This window comes from Vigna unguiculata, chromosome 9 (genome assembly GCF_037176805.1).
Source record: "Vigna unguiculata cultivar grain cowpea cultivar isolate G323 ecotype 2 chromosome 9, ASM3717680v1, whole genome shotgun sequence".
NCBI lineage: Eukaryota > Viridiplantae > Streptophyta > Magnoliopsida > Fabales > Fabaceae > Vigna > Vigna unguiculata.
In genome coordinates this window covers 44,534,037-44,540,036 of record NC_140800.1, presented here as the reverse complement: position 1 = coordinate 44,540,036, position 6,000 = coordinate 44,534,037, and positions in this window count along the sequence as shown.

Below are 6,000 nucleotides of genomic sequence, written 5' to 3'. Positions count from 1 at the left end.
TATAGTAAAAAGAAAGCACAGAAAAACTAAAAATTGAAAAAAAAAACAAACAAACCGATTTTTATCCTATTTCACAAATTATCATCCTCCTTTAACTATTTATGTCGGTGTCATTCTTTATATTCTATTTGAGAAGTTAGAATTTATTAGGAAATTCATTTTCTTAAAAAATCGTTTATCCACCTTCTGAATGTGTAATTTGTAAAAGAAATTAAAATATTTTAAAAATATTGTTTATTTTCACAATTGTCAATATTTTTTACATCAAGCAGAAAAAACAAATCACTAACAGTATAATCGTGTGAATATTGTTAGAGTTTCATCAACTTATCTATAAAGTAAACACTTGTGACTTTGTATCCTTTTGACAATAGCATCTATCGATGATTAAATTCCTAATGTGTGAGTTAGCGTAAGTTTAATTTTTAAGAGAATAAACAAATAATTTAATTCTCAAATGTGTAAAGAATTAAAAATGTTTATAATATTATATTTACTCTTTGAGTTATCATTGAATTAGTTTTTAAAATTACATAAAAATACATGTGAATTGAATTGGGTAAAGATCCAAAAAACTTATCCCTATAGTTCACTAAAATAAATTAAAATTTAATTAGGTCATATTTTATACCTTTTTACTAGACTTAGTCTATCTCTAATATTAAGTTAACTCAATCGGTCATAAATTTTTATATTTTGTATTAAATTTTATAATTTTTGAACATATTTAATAATTTTTTAATTATATATTTAATGTCTGAAAAATGAAATGATTTAATATTTTAAAAATAAATAGTTAATTAATAACACAATAAAGTAAATTAAATAATAATAATTATATTATTATTATTATTATATAATAACTAGCATATGATTTTTTAAATATTTGTGATATTATATTAGTAGGTGATAATATTATAATGTTATTAAGTTAATATATAAATTAAAATTATATTTATTAAAAATAAAGTGAAATATCTGATAACAGATCAAAGAATACCCATTGATAAATAAAGATGAAGAGAAGAAGCAGAGACATCCGATTTTATAAAAAACTTGTGAAAGTAACGGTCAATTTTAAAAAAATTAATAAATTATTATATTTAAAGGGTAAAATTAGTATTTTGAAATGTGAACACAAAAAGGAAAATCTCCTTTATATATTGTTATAGATAAAGTGAAATCAGAACATATGAAAGAATAATCATTGATAAATAAAGAATAAGAGAATAAGCAAAGACATCTGATTTTATAAAAAACTTGTCAAAGTAACGGTCAATTTTTAAAAATTTAATAAATTATTATATTTAAAGGGTAAAATTGGTATTTTGAAATGTGGACAAAAATAAAATTCTCTTTATATATTGTTATAGATTTAGTTATATTAGTTTCGGGTTTAACACACATTCTATAATTGAAACAGTGAAAAAAAAAAGGCTAAATTAATTGATTTGAGTTTAACTCGCTGGCAAATAAAATTTAACTTAATTAAATTTAACCGGATTAAGTTGTCGTGTATTCAAGTTAGGGATGTAAAAAAAATTCGTACCCGCAGGTATTTGTGGATAAAACCCGCAACGGGTAAAAAACGGATATTAAAAATGGATACCTGCTACCCGCGGTACAATTATTTTTTATACCCACATTTTAATGGGGCGGGTACGCACTGGCGGAACTATGACGTGACAAGGGGGAGCCACGGCTCCACCATTTTTTTTTTTGAATTTTTTTTATATATATTTATATATTTTTTAAAATTATATTATATATTATGGAAAATTATAATAAAAGATAAAATAAAAAATTTTAATAGAGACATTAATTTATAAAAGAGATTAGGGTTTTTTGTTGACTATAAGACCTTTCCATCATGTAAATTATCATGAAAGTCTGTGGAGATAAATACAAAGGTTGGGAAATAGAGATTGGAAACACATAGATTGAGATTCATGTATACATTCTTGCATGATCTATCACAAATCAAGGTTAGTATCTTATTATGATTTATGTATGTTAGTTTATGATTCTTTTTAGGATATTTCTTCCAAATTAAGTTTATCCCAAATTAATATAACCCCTAATTATGATTTTAGGGATTCTTTTATGAAATTGGTATGAACCCTAATTATAATTTTTCCTAAATTATTATAATCCTTAATTATGAAATTTAGGGATTTTGTGTTTTTCGCTACCTATGGTATTTTTTTTTTAAGTTTTGAATTTATACAGTATTGCTTATTTAATTAAAGTAGTATGAGTTTTGTTATGTTTTGCATTGTGATAATTGTGATTTGTGAATATAAATTTTATTTTTTCTAAATAGGTAAGAGGTGATAAATTTATATTAGAAAGATTATGATAAAAAGTAAAAAAATTGATTCCTTTTTTTCAAAGAGAAAGGTTTGTGATGAAGATGAAAAAGAAATGTATTTACGTTAACTAAGCTTGAGAAATTTAATAAGAACCAAGAATTTAAGACAATATAAAACAAATCTCTAAAGTTATCAGAGTTACATATAATGAATTTAACAATTCAATAGAACGTGATATGGAAAAAATGACATCAAATTTGACAATACCACCAAATCAAATTGATGAGATACGAATGTCTTATCTAAAATGGTATTCATGAATTGGTATCATGATATAATAGCGAATGATAGTAATATTTTTTTGAATTCTACTATTATATGTGTTTGTTATAAGGTTTTTCTTCTAAAAGAAATTATATATAACAAATCTAATTTGCCCCCCCCTACAATTTTAGTCCAAGTTTCGCCACTGCGGGTACGGGTATCATAGTATTCGTACCCGTGGATATCCGTACCCGCTAAACTTACACATCTTGACATTCTCCTCTTTCCTTTCTTTGAGATTAGGCATATACATCAAACTTTATATAGACAATGACATTTATGATATGCTTGTTGTCAAATGATGGAATTAAAATAAAAATACTTGGCATGTGGCAATTGAGGTTTATTATTTGCTTATTTTGTTTATTTTTCAGGAACCAATATAAGAAAGTGATTTTGTTGATCAAAACACTAATTAAAGAATTTCCATTGTGTTAAACGTCATTTTATATTTACTTTTACAATTATTTGGACTTGTATCAACTTGAGTTTATTTGAACTTTATTTAAAATTTATGACAATGATGGATTTTATTTTATTTTATTTGAATTTTTTATAATTAAATATTTATTTTTTAAATATTTTTGCAAATATCTGCGGGTACCCGTGGATGTGAAAAAAATAGATGGATACCTGCACAATGGATACCCGACGAATATGGATACAGGTACGGGACATATATTTATCCAGCGGGTAGGATACGGGGGAGCTACTACCCGTACCCTACCCGCCCCGTTGACATCGCTAATTCAGGTTAGGTTATTTTATGTAATGGTTATTCATTGCAATAAACACTTATAATTTTAATAACAAAATAATATAATATACATAAATATATAATGACAAAACTTTTACATATTTAATGATTAAAATAATTAATCTCATTCAAAAAGTGAACTAAAACATTAACAGATTAATTTCCTCACTTGTATCTAATAATATTGTTACCATCAACGAGTTGGTACTTTTTCTGCTTTTTAGGTCCACGATTACATTACGAAGACAACGATGCTGAAGATATATTTTTACTCTGTTAAGGATTAAACCTGAACTAGGCTTCATTGAATTAAGAAAATGGAAAACAAAATTTAAAAATAATAAAATCACGTTTAGCAGTCCAAATTCCTTAATTAAGTCTTCAAACCTAAATTGTAAATGGGATGGCAAAGATGTTATGGTGGTTAAGGAAGGACTAATGTCCCACAATAAGGACACCGACTAATTGTATTCTTAAGGAGGGGCTAACACGGAAGAAGCATTATTAAATACAAATATTTTCATAATTCCCTACATATACTATAAAAGATTTTTAGGTCCACCACATCACATGCCTCAATTTGGAGCCTCTAATACAATATCGTGAGATATTTTTCTTTTGGTAAAAAAAAATGTTTGAGATTAAATAGGGTTAAATTCCAAGTTGGCATATCCTAGGACTCTATTAAGCCCAAAATCATGCCTGTGTTTTAGAAGGGGGTTTCTCCCTCCACCTCCAATGATTTCTCCTGTACCCCCAAAACTTATCTTAATTCCGTCTTTGCCCATGGTTAAAAAATGAGTTATTATTTTTTACTGCACTGCACCCCCAAATACCCCGTGACTCACCGCACTGCACCCCCAAAAGCAGATTCCCTGCTCTGCACCCTGCCCTTGCCCTTGGAATCTTTGACCTAGGTTTTTTTTAATGTGCAGAGGCCTCCATCCTCCACACCTCTTCTCCCTGTTCTGTCTCTTCTCCCACACACACAACACAGTACCCACACGTCCTCCCTCTTCTCCCCCTTCTCTCTCTTCTCCCACACACACAACACAGCACCCACCCACGTCCTCCCTCTTGTCCCCGACGCCATCTTTTTCTCTTCTCCACACACCATTCTTGTCCCCAGACAACCGCGTTTCATCTGTTCCCGCCGCTTTTACATTTTTGACGGTAGTTTCTCCATTTTTGACGGTACGTTTCTCCATTTTTTCACGTATTTTGATTTTAATTGATTTTAGTTGTAGGTTTGAATGTGTACATCTTCGCTTTTTTGTGTTAAACCTGCTTCAGAAATAGTTTGGAAGGTGTGTTGTGTTGATGTCTGAGTATTTGAGACATGGTTTATGAGTTTTTTTTTTCTTTGTTTTGGGAAACGGATTATGGAACCCGTTTCCCCTATTTTTTTTTTTTTTTTTACAAAACGGATTGTGGAATCCGTTTGGGATTTCTTTATTTTTTTTAGGAAACGGATTGTGTAATCCGTTTCCTTTTATTTTTTTTTTAAAAGCGGATTGTGAAATTTGGTTTTTTTTTTTTTTTTGAAAACGGATTGTGTAATTCGTTTCCTTTTTTTATTTTTTTTTAAAAAACGGATTGTGAAATCCGTTTGGTGTTTTTTTTTATTTTTTTTTTTGGAAACGGATTGTGTAATCCGTTTCCTATTTTTTTTTTTTAAAAAACGGATTGTGAAATCCGTTTGGTGTTTTTTATTTTTTTATTTTGGAAACAGAATGTGTAATTCGTTTGTTATTTTTTTTTATTTTTTTTTAAAAACGGATTCTGAAATCCGTTTGGTTTTTAATTTTTTTTTTTAAAAAAAAATGGATTGTGAAATCCGTTTGGTTTTTTTTTTTTTTTAGAAACGGATTATGTAATCCGTTCCTTTTTTTTTTCACTTTGAGCTTATATGTTTCAATTATGGTGTGTGTAACCATGTCCACCAGTGGCATTGTTCTGGTAGGGTGGAAAAGGCCAGTCTTGATATGGTCTTGACTCTTGAGTCAATTCGTTTTCTAACCAAGTTGATTAAGAGTCAAATTGGATAAACTTAAAACGCCTATAGAAGAAGAAAATAAATTTAGTTAAGGAGGTAAAATGAATCAAACTTTTCTCGTAAGTTAAAATTGCAGTAATACATCTCTACTTTTTTAGAAGCCTCCTCATTTAGTTTCTTCATTAGTTGGGATACATCAATTGATTTTTACTAAAAAGAGAAGTTTGATTCATTTTACATTCCTGGTACTTTCTTTTTATTTCTTTCTTTTAAGTGTTTGTTGAGAATATTATCCAAATGAGCTTTTTATGTAAGTTGCACGCCACGTCCGACTTTTAGAAGCTGAATGAATTATGCCTTCTGCAGGTATTGAATCAGTGTACCAGTGGGAGGGAAAGGTATAGCTTCAATATCTCCATTGACATTGAATGCAGTTTGATGAGTACTAATTTTTTTAATCGGTGTTTGAATACTAAATTACTTACAGTAACATAAACTTGTTTAAAATGTTTTCATCTTAACATTAGAAGTTTTTATTTTCTAGCATGCATTAAAGCTCACCTGAACTTGTTTAAAAAAATTTATTTGAAGGTATTGTTGTAAATTGATTA